This window comes from Gymnodraco acuticeps, unplaced genomic scaffold, assembly GCF_902827175.1.
Source record: "Gymnodraco acuticeps unplaced genomic scaffold, fGymAcu1.1, whole genome shotgun sequence".
NCBI classification, from domain to species: Eukaryota; Metazoa; Chordata; class Actinopteri; order Perciformes; family Bathydraconidae; genus Gymnodraco; species Gymnodraco acuticeps.
The window spans coordinates 228106-237804 of NW_022991295.1; the positions used below are offsets into that span (position 1 = coordinate 228106).

Here is a 9699-nt window from a genome sequence, read left to right on the forward strand (position 1 = left end):
CTGAATATGGGTTCAGTAGGGGACTAAAGAATAGAGAAAGGTACAGAACTCTGAAATAGATGTTTGAAATCTCTTCCATCGGCAGAGTTTTGAGAGATTCCCATTCTTGTGACCAGGGTTCGATTCCCGGGCGGTGCATGCAAGACGGTCTGAATATGGGTTGAGTAGGGGATGGAAGAATAGAGAAAGGTACAGAACTCTGAAATAGACATTTTAAATCTCTTCCAGGCGGCGGAGTTGAGAGAGCCAGAGTTATTTGTAACCACTGCAACATTGAATTTTCTTATCACTGGACTCTAAGCGTAACTTGTTCTTCTATAGCTAACTATATGACAAAAAGCTAATGCACTAGCAATTTTGAAGACGATGACTACAGACTTGTGAGGCCACAATATTAAGGATACACAGGGCACTCCAACATCTAGGAAAACCACAAAAACACTGTAATAGTAAATATATTGATAGTTATATTATTTATAAACAAGCATTATACAAGCGCCGCTAGTGTAGTGGTATCATACAAGATTCCCATTCTTGTGACCCGGGTTCGATTCCCGGGCGGTGCATGCAAGATGGTCTGAATATGGGTTGAGTAGGGGACGGAAGAATAGAGAAAGGTACAGAACTCTGAAATAGACGTTTGAAATCTCTTCCGTCGGCGGAGTTTTGAGTGATTCCCATTCTTGTGACCTGGGTTCAATTCCCATGCAGTGTTTGTATTAATCCAACTTCAAACAAAGAAGTGTTTATTTGGTGTGGGTTTATGATTCTCACTTAGGTTGCGAGAGGTCCAGGGTCCAAATCAATACAAAACAATACAGGCGCCGCTAGTGTAGTGGTATCATACAAGATTCCCATTCTTGTGACCAGGGTTCGATTCCCGGGCGGTGCATGCAAGACGGTCTGAATATGGGTTGAGTAGGGGATGGAAGAATAGAGAATTGTACAGAACTCTGAAATAGACATTTTAAATCTCTTCCAGGCGGCGGATTTGAGAGAGCCAGAGTTATTTGTAACCACTGCAACATTGAATTTTCTTATCACTGGACTCTAAGGGTAACTTGTTCTTCTATAGCTAACTATATGACAAAAAGCTAATGCACTAGCAATTTTGAAGACGATGACTACAGACTTGTGAGGCCACAATATTAAGGATACACAGGGCACTCCAACATCTAGGAAAACCAAAAAACACTGTAATAGTAAATATATTGATAGTTATATTATTTATAAACAAGCGTTATACAAGCGCCGCTAGTGTAGTGGTATCATACAAGATTCCCATTCTTGTGACCCGGGTTCGATTCCCGGGCGGTGCATGCAAGACGGTCTGAATATGGGTTGAGTAGGGGACGGAAGAATAGAGAAAGGTACAGAACTCTGAAATAGATGTTTGAAATCTCTTCCATCGGCAGAGTTTTGAGAGATTCCCATTCTTGTGACCAGGGTTCAATTCCCATGCAGTGTTTGTATTAATCCAACTTCAAACAAAGAAGTGTTTATTTGGTGTAGGTTTATGATTCTCACTTAGGTTGCGAGAGGTCCAGGGTCCAAATCAATACAAAACAATACAAGCGCAGCTAGTGTAGTGGTATCATACAAGATTCCCATTCTTGTGACCCGGGTTCGATTCCCGGGCGGTGCATGCAAGACGGTCTGAATATGGGTTCAGTAGGGGAGAAAAGAATAGAGAAAGGTAAAGAACTCTGAAATAGACGTTTGAAATCTCTTCCATCGGCAGAGTTTTGAGAGATTCCCATTCTTGTGACCCGGGTTCGATTCCCGGGCGGTCCATGCAAGACGGTCTGAATATGGGTTGAGTAGGGGACAAAAGAATAGAGAAAGGTACAGAACTCTGAAATGGACTTTTGAAATCTCTTCCAGGCGGTGGAGTTGAGAGAGCCAGAGTTATTTGTAACCACTGCAACATTGAATTTTCTTATCACTGGACTCTAAGGGTAACTTGTTCTTCTATAGCTAACTATATGACAAAAAGCTAATGCACTAGCAATTTTGAAGACGATGATTACAGACTTGTGAGGCCACAATATTAAGGATACACAGGGCACTCCAACATCTAGGAAAACCAAAAAACACTGTAATAGTAAATCTATTGATAGTTATATTATTTATAAACAAGCATAATACAAGCGCCGCTAGTGTAGTGGTATCATACAAGATTCCCATTCTTGTGACCCGGGTTGGATTCCCGGGCGGTGCATGCAGGACGGTCTGAATATGGGTTGATTAGGGGACAGAAGAATAGAGAAAGGTACAGAACTCTGAAATAGACGTTTGAAATCTCTTCCATCGGCAGACTTTTGACAGATTCCCATTCTTGTGACCCGGGTTCGATTCCCGGGCGGTGCATGCAAGACGGTCTGAATATGGGTTGAGTAGGGGACAAAAGAATAGAGAAAGGTACAGAACTCTGAAATAGACATTTGAAATCTCTTCCATCGGCAGAGTTTTGAGAGATTCCCATTCTTGTGACCAGGGTTCAATTCCCATGCAGTGTTTGTATTAATCCAACTTCAAACAAAGAAGTGTTTATTTGGTTTAGGGTTATGATTCTCACTTAGGTTGCGAGAGGTCCAGGGTCCAAATCAATACTAAACAATACAAGCGCCGCTAGTGTAGTGATATCATACAATATTCCCATTCTTGTGACCCGGGTTCGATTCCCGGGCGGTGCATGCAAGGCGGTCTGAATATGGGTTGAGTAGGGGATGGAATAATAGAGAAAGGTACAGAACTCTGAAATGGACATTTGAAATCTCTTCCATCGGCAGAGTTTTGAGAGATTCCCATTATTGTGACCCGGGTTCGATTCCCGGGTGGTGCATGCAAGACGGTCTGAATATGGGTTGAGTAGGGGACAAAAGAATAGAGAAAGGTACAGAACTCTGAAATGGACTTTTGAAATCTCTTCCATCGGCAGAGTTTTGAGAGATTCCCATTCTTGTGACCAGGGTTCAATTCCCATGCAGTGTTTGTATTAATCCAACTTCAAACAAAGAAGTGTTTATTTGGTTTAGGGTTATGATTCTCACTTAGGTTGCGAGAGGTCCAGGGTCCAAATCAATACTAAACAATACAAGCGCCGCTAGTGTAGTGATATCATACAATATTCCCATTCTTGTGACCCAGGTTCGATTCCCGGGCGGTGCATGCAAGGCGGTCTGAATATGGGTTGAGTAGGGGATGGAATAATAGAGAAAGGTACAGAACTCTGAAATGGACATTTGAAATCTCTTCCATCGGCAGAGTTTTGAGAGATTCCCATTATTGTGACCCGGGTTCGATTCCCGGGTGGTGCATGCAAGACGGTCTGAATATGGGTTGAGTAGGGGACAAAAGAATAGAGAAAGGTACAGAACTCTGAAATGGACTTTTGAAATCTCTTCCATCGGCAGAGTTTTGAGAGATTCCCATTCTTGTGACCAGGGTTCGATTCCCATGCAGTGTTTGTATTAATCCAACTTCAAACAAAGAAGTGTTTATTTGGTCGAGGTTTATGATTCTCACTTAGGTTGCGAGAGGTCCAGGGTCCAAATCAATACAAAACAATACAAGCGCCGCTAGTGTAGTGGTATCATACAAGATTCCCATTCTTGTGACCCGGGTTCGATTCCCGGGCGGTGCATGCAAGACGGTCTGAATATGGGTTGAGTAGGGCACAAAAGAATAGAGAAAGGTACAGAACTCTGAAATGGACATTTTAAATCTCTTCCAGGCGGCGGAGTTGAGAGAGCCAGAGTTATTTGTAACCACTGCAACATTGAATTTTCTTATCACTGGACTCTAAGGGTAACGTGTTCTTCTATAGCTAACTATATGACAAAAAGCTAATGCACTAGCAATTTTGAAGACGATGACTACAGACTTGTGAGGCCACAATATTAAGGATACACAGGGCACTCCAACATCTAGGAAAACCAAAAAACACTGTAATAGTAAATATATTGATAGTTATATTATTTATAAACAAGCGTTATACAAGCGCCGCTAGTGTAGTGGTATCATACAAGATTCCCATTCTTGTGACCCGGGTTCGATTCCCGGGCGGTGCATGCAAGACGGTCTGAATATGGGTTGAGTAGGGGACGGAAGAATAGAGAAAGGTACAGAACTCTGAAATAGAAGTTTGAAATCTCTTCCATCGGCAGAGTTTTGAGAGATTCCCATTCTTGTGACCAGGGTTCAATTCCCATGCAGTGTTTGTATTAATCCAACTTCAAACAAAGAAGTGTTTATTTGGTGTAGGTTTATGATTCTCACTTAGGTTGCGAGAGGTCCAGGGTCCAAATCAATACAAAAACAATACAAGCGCCGCTAGTGTAGTGGTATCATACAAGATTCCCATTCTTGTGACCCGCGTTCGATTCCCGGGTGGTGCATGCAAGACGGTCTGAATATGGGTTGAGTAGGGTACGGAAGAATAGAGAAAGGTACAGAACTCTGAAATAGACGTTTGAAATCTCTTCCATCGGCAGAGTTTTGAGAGATTCCCATTCTTGTGACCAGGGTTCAATTCCCATGCAGTGTTTGTATTAATCCAACTTCAAACAAAGAAGTGTTTATTTGGTGTAGGTTTATGATTCTCACTTAGGTTGCGAGAGGTCCAGGGTCCAAATCAATACAAAACAATACAAGCGCAGCTAGTGTAGTGGTATCATACAAGATTCCCATTCTTGTGACCCAGGTTCGATTCCCGGGCGGTGCATGCAAGACGGTCTGAATATGGGTTCAGTAGGGGAGAAAAGAATAGAGAAAGGTAAAGAACTCTGAAATAGATGTTTGAAATCTCTTCCATCGGCAGAGTTTTGAGAGATTCCCATTCTTGTGACCCGGGTTCGATTCCCGGGCGGTCCATGCAAGACGGTCTGAATATGGGTTGAGTAGGGGACAAAAGAATAGAGAAATGTACAGAACTCTGAAATGGACTTTTGAAATCTCTTCCAGGCGGTGGAGTTGAGAGAGCCAGAGTTATTTGTAACCACTGCAACATTGAATTTTCTTATCACTGGACTCTAAGGGTAACTTGTTCTTCTATAGCTAACTATATGACAAAAAGCTAATGCACTAGCAATTTTGAAGACGATGACTACAGACTTGTGAGGCCACAATATTAAGGATACACAGGGCACTCCAACATCTAGGAAAACCAAAAAACACTGTAATAGTAAATATATTGATAGTTATATTATTTATAAACAAGCGTTATACAAGCGCCGCTAGTGTAGTGGTATCATACAAGATTCCCATTCTTGTGACCCGGGTTCGATTCCCGGGCGGTGCATGCAAGACGGTCTGAATATGGGTTGAGTAGGGGACGGAAGAATAGAGAAAGGTACAGAACTCTGAAATAGACGTTTGAAATCTCTTCCATCGGCAGAGTTTTGAGAGATTCCCATTTTTGTGACCAGGGTTCAATTCCCATGCAGTGTTTGTATTAATCCAACTTCAAACAAAGAAGTGTTTATTTGGTGTAGGTTTATGATTCTCACTTAGGTTGCGAGAGGTCCATGGTCCCAATCAATACAAAACAATACAAGCGCCGCTAGTGTAGTGGTATCATACAAGATTCCCATTCTTGTGACCCGGGTTCGATTCCCGGGCGGTTTATGCAAGACGGTCTGAATATGGGTTGAGTAGGGCACAAAAGAATAGAGAAAGGTGCAGAACTCTGAAATGGACATTTTAAATCTCTTCCAGGCGGCGGAGTTGAGAGAGCCAGAGTTATTTGTAACCACTGCAACATTGAATTTTCTTATCACTGGACTCTAAGGGTAACGTGTTCTTCTATAGCTAACTATATGACAAAAAGCTAATGCACTAGCAATTTTGAAGACGATGACTACAGACTTGTTAGGCCACAATATTAAGGATACACAGGGCACTCCAACATCTAGGAAAACCAAAAAACACTGTAATAGTAAATATATTGATAGTTATATTATTTATAAACAAGCATTATACAAGCGCCGCTAGTGTAGTGGTATCATACAAGATTCCCATTCTTGTGACCCGGGTTCGATTCCCGGGCGGTGCATGCAAGACGGTCTGAATATGAGTTGAGTAGGGGACGGAAGAATAGAGAAAGTTACAGAACTCTGAAATAGACGTTTGGAATCTCTTCCGTCGGCGGAGTTTTGAGTGATTCCCATTCTTGTGACCTGGGTTCAATTCCCATGCAGTGTTTGTATTAATCCAACTTCAAACAAAGAAGTGTTTATTTGGTGTAGGTTTATGATTCTCACTTAGGTTGCGAGAGGTCCAGGGTCCAAATCAATACAAAACAATACAAGCGCAGCTAGTGTAGTGGTATCATACAAGATTCCCATTCTTGTGACCCGGGTTCGATTCCCGGGCGGTGCATGCAAGACGGTCTGAATATGGGTTCAGTAGGGAGAAAAGAATAGAGAAAGGGAAAGAACTCTGAAATAGACGTTTGAAATCTCTTCCATCGGCAAGAGTTTTGAGAGATTCCCATTCTTGTGACCCGGGTTCGATTCCCGGCGGGGTCCATGCAAGACGGTCTGAATATGGGTTGAGTAGGGGACAAAGAATAGAAGAAAGGTACATAACTCTGAATGGACTTTTGAAATCTCTTCCAGGCGGTGGAGTTGAGAGAGCCAGAGTTATTTGTAACCACTGCAACATTGAATTTTCTTATCACTGGACTCTAAGGGTAACTTGTTCTTCTATAGCTAACTATATGACAAAAAGCTAATGCACTGGCAATTTTGAAGACGATGACTACAGACTTGTGAGGCCACAATATTAAGGATACACAGGGCACTCCAACATCTAGGAAAACCAAAAACACTGTAATTAGTAAATATATTTGAGAGTTATATTATTTATAAACAAGCGTATACAAGCGCCGCTAGTGTAGTGGTATCATACCAGATTCCCATTCTTGTGACCCGGGTTCAATTCCCGGGTGGTGCATGCAAGACGGTCTGAATATGGGTTGAGTAGGGGACGGAAGAATAGAGAAAGGTACAGAACTCTGGAATAGACGTTTGAAATCTCTTCCATCGGCAGAGTTTTGAGAGATTCCCATTTTTGTGACCAGGGTTCAATTCCCATGCAGTGTTTGTATTAATCCAACTTCAAACAAAGAAGTGTTTATTTGGTGTAGGTTTATGATTCCCACTTAGGTTGCGAGAGGTCCATGGTCCCAATCAATACAAAACAATACAAGCGCCGCTAGTGTAGTGGTATCATACAAGATTCCCATTCTTGTGACCCGGGTTGTTTCCCGGGCGGTGCATGCAAGACGTTCTTAATATGGGTTGAGTAGGCGATGGAATAATAGAGAAAGGTACAGAACTCTGAAATGGACATTTGAAATCTCTTCCAGGCGGCGGATTTGAGAGAGCCAGAGTTATTTGTAACCACTGCAACATTGAATTTCTTATCACTGGACTCTAAGCGTAACTTGTTCTTCTATAGCTAACTATATGACAAAAAGCTAATGCACTAGCAATTTTGAAGACGATGACTACAGACTTGTGACGGCCACAATATTAAGGATCACACAGGGCACTCCAACAACTCTATGGAAAACCATCAAAAACACCTGTAATAGTAAATATATTGATAGTTATATTATTTATAACAAGCATTATACAAGCGCCGCTAGTGTAGTGGTATCATACAAGATTCCCATTCTTGTGACCTGGGTTCGATTCCCATGCAGTGTTTGTATTAATCCAACTTCAAAACAAAGAAGTGTTTATTTGGTGTAGGTTTATGATTCTCACTTAGGTTGCGAGAGGGTCCAGGGTCCAAATCAATACAAAACAATACAAGCGCCGCTAGTGTAGTGGGTATCATACAAGATTCCCATTCTTGTGACCCGGGTTTCGATTCCCGGGCGGTGCATGCAAGACGGTCTGAATATGGGTTCAGTAGGCGACAAAAGATAAGAGAAAGGTACAGAACTCTGAAATAGACGTTTGAAATCTCTTCCATCGGCAGAGTTTTGAGAGATTCCCATTCTTGTGACCCGGGTTCGATTCCCATGCAGTGTTTGTATTAATCCAACTTCAAACAAAGAAGTGTTTATTTGGTGTAGGTTTATGATTCTCACTTAGGTTGCGAGAGGTCCAGGGTCCAAATCAATACAAAACAATACAAGCGCCGCTAGTGTAGTGGTATCATACAAGATTCCCATTCTTGTGACCTGGGTTCGATTCCCATGCAGTGTTTGTATTAATCCAACTTCAAACAAAGAAGTGTTTATTTGGTGTAGGTTTATGATTCTCACTTAGGTTGCGAGAGGTCCAGGGTCCAAATCAATACAAAACAATACAAGCGCCGCTAGTGTAGTGGTATCATACAAGATTCCCATTCTTGTGACCCGGGTTCGATTCCCGGGCGGTGCATGCAAGACGGTCTGAATATGGGTTGAGTAGGGGACAAAAGAATAGAGAAAGGTACAGAACTCTGAAATGGACTTTTGAAATCTCTTCCAGGCGGTGGAGTTGAGAGAGCCAGAGTTATTTGTAACCACTACAACATTGAATTTTCTTATCACTGGACTCTAAGGGTAACTTGTTTTTCTATAGCTAACTATATGACAAAAAGCTAATGCACTAGCAATTTGAAGACGATGATTACAGACTGTGAGGCCACAATATTAAGGATACACAGGGCACTCCAACATCTAGGAAACCAAAAAAACCTGTAATAGGTAAATCTATTGATAGTTATAATTATTTATAACAAGCATAATACAAGCGCCGCTAGTGTAGTGGTATCATCACAAGATTCCCATTCTTGTGACCTGGTTCGATTCCCGGGCGGTGCATGTCAAGACGGTCTGAATATGAGTTGAGTAGGGGACGGAAGAATAGAGAAAGGTACAGAACTCTGAAATGGATGTTTGAAATCTCTTCCGTCGGCGGAGTTTTGAGTGATTCCCATTCTTGTGACCTGGGTTCAATTCCCATGCAGTGTTTGTATTAATCCAACTTCAAACAAAGACGTGTTTATTTGGTGTGGGTTTATGATTCTCACTTAGGTTGCGAGAGGTCCAGGGTCCAATCAATACAAACAATACAGGCGCCGCTAGTGTATGGTATCATACAAGATTCCCATCTTGTGACCAGGGTTCGATTCCCGGGCGGTGCATGCAAGACGGTCTGAATATGGGTTGAGTAGGGGATGGAAGAATAGAGAATTGTACAGAACTCTGAAATGGACATTTTAAATCTCTTCCAGGCGGCGGAGTTGAGAGAGCCAGAGTTATTTGTAACCACTGCAACATTGCATTTTCTTATCACTGGACTCTAAGGGTAACTTGTTCTTCTATAGCTAACTATATGACAAAAGCTAATGCACTAGCAATTTTGAAGACGATGACTACAGACTTGTGAGGCCACAATATTAAGGATACACAGGGCACTCCAACATCTAGGAAAACTGAAAAACACTGTAATAGTAAATATATTGATAGTTATTTTATTTATAAAAATGCATAATTCAAGCGCCGCTAGTGTAGTGGTATCATACAAGATTCTATTCTTGTGACCTGGGTTCGATTCCCGGGCGGTGCATGCAAGACGGTCTGAATATGGGTTGAGTAGGGGACGGAAGAATAGCGAAGGTACAGAACTCTGAAATGGACATTTGAAATCTCTTCCATCGGCAGAGTTTTGAGAGATTCCCATTCTTTGTGACCCG

The 9699-nt window shown here is 42.0% G+C and overlaps 18 non-coding genes across 18 annotated transcripts; all 18 read left to right on the forward strand.

Moving 5' to 3' along the window:
* Positions 1 to 495: 495 nt before the first annotated feature.
* On the forward strand, positions 496 to 566 carry trnag-ccc. The gene has a single exon. It is a non-coding gene; the product is annotated as a tRNA-Gly (tRNA).
* A 255-nt stretch (positions 567 to 821) lies between these two features.
* trnag-ccc lies at positions 822 to 892 on the forward strand. Its single transcript has one exon. It is a non-coding gene; the product is annotated as a tRNA-Gly (tRNA).
* Positions 893 to 1248: 356 nt separating this feature from the next.
* trnag-ccc lies at positions 1249 to 1319 on the forward strand. Its single transcript has one exon. It is a non-coding gene; the product is annotated as a tRNA-Gly (tRNA).
* A 255-nt stretch (positions 1320 to 1574) lies between these two features.
* Positions 1575 to 1645, forward strand: trnag-ccc. The gene has a single exon. It is a non-coding gene; the product is annotated as a tRNA-Gly (tRNA).
* Positions 1646 to 2150: 505 nt separating this feature from the next.
* On the forward strand, positions 2151 to 2221 carry trnag-ccc. The gene has a single exon. It is a non-coding gene; the product is annotated as a tRNA-Gly (tRNA).
* A 404-nt stretch (positions 2222 to 2625) lies between these two features.
* Positions 2626 to 2696, forward strand: trnag-ccc. Its single transcript has one exon. It is a non-coding gene; the product is annotated as a tRNA-Gly (tRNA).
* Positions 2697 to 3575: 879 nt separating this feature from the next.
* trnag-ccc lies at positions 3576 to 3646 on the forward strand. The gene has a single exon. It is a non-coding gene; the product is annotated as a tRNA-Gly (tRNA).
* A 356-nt stretch (positions 3647 to 4002) lies between these two features.
* trnag-ccc lies at positions 4003 to 4073 on the forward strand. The gene has a single exon. It is a non-coding gene; the product is annotated as a tRNA-Gly (tRNA).
* A 256-nt stretch (positions 4074 to 4329) lies between these two features.
* Positions 4330 to 4400, forward strand: trnag-ccc. Its single transcript has one exon. It is a non-coding gene; the product is annotated as a tRNA-Gly (tRNA).
* A 255-nt stretch (positions 4401 to 4655) lies between these two features.
* Positions 4656 to 4726, forward strand: trnag-ccc. Its single transcript has one exon. It is a non-coding gene; the product is annotated as a tRNA-Gly (tRNA).
* Positions 4727 to 5231: 505 nt separating this feature from the next.
* trnag-ccc lies at positions 5232 to 5302 on the forward strand. The gene has a single exon. It is a non-coding gene; the product is annotated as a tRNA-Gly (tRNA).
* Positions 5303 to 5557: 255 nt separating this feature from the next.
* On the forward strand, positions 5558 to 5628 carry trnag-ccc. Its single transcript has one exon. It is a non-coding gene; the product is annotated as a tRNA-Gly (tRNA).
* Positions 5629 to 5984: 356 nt separating this feature from the next.
* trnag-ccc lies at positions 5985 to 6055 on the forward strand. The gene has a single exon. It is a non-coding gene; the product is annotated as a tRNA-Gly (tRNA).
* Positions 6056 to 6310: 255 nt separating this feature from the next.
* On the forward strand, positions 6311 to 6381 carry trnag-ccc. The gene has a single exon. It is a non-coding gene; the product is annotated as a tRNA-Gly (tRNA).
* A 505-nt stretch (positions 6382 to 6886) lies between these two features.
* On the forward strand, positions 6887 to 6957 carry trnag-ccc. The gene has a single exon. It is a non-coding gene; the product is annotated as a tRNA-Gly (tRNA).
* A 255-nt stretch (positions 6958 to 7212) lies between these two features.
* Positions 7213 to 7282, forward strand: trnag-ccc. The gene has a single exon. It is a non-coding gene; the product is annotated as a tRNA-Gly (tRNA).
* A 541-nt stretch (positions 7283 to 7823) lies between these two features.
* trnag-ccc lies at positions 7824 to 7896 on the forward strand. The gene has a single exon. It is a non-coding gene; the product is annotated as a tRNA-Gly (tRNA).
* Positions 7897 to 8328: 432 nt separating this feature from the next.
* On the forward strand, positions 8329 to 8399 carry trnag-ccc. Its single transcript has one exon. It is a non-coding gene; the product is annotated as a tRNA-Gly (tRNA).
* The last annotated feature ends 1300 nt before the right edge of the window (positions 8400 to 9699 follow it).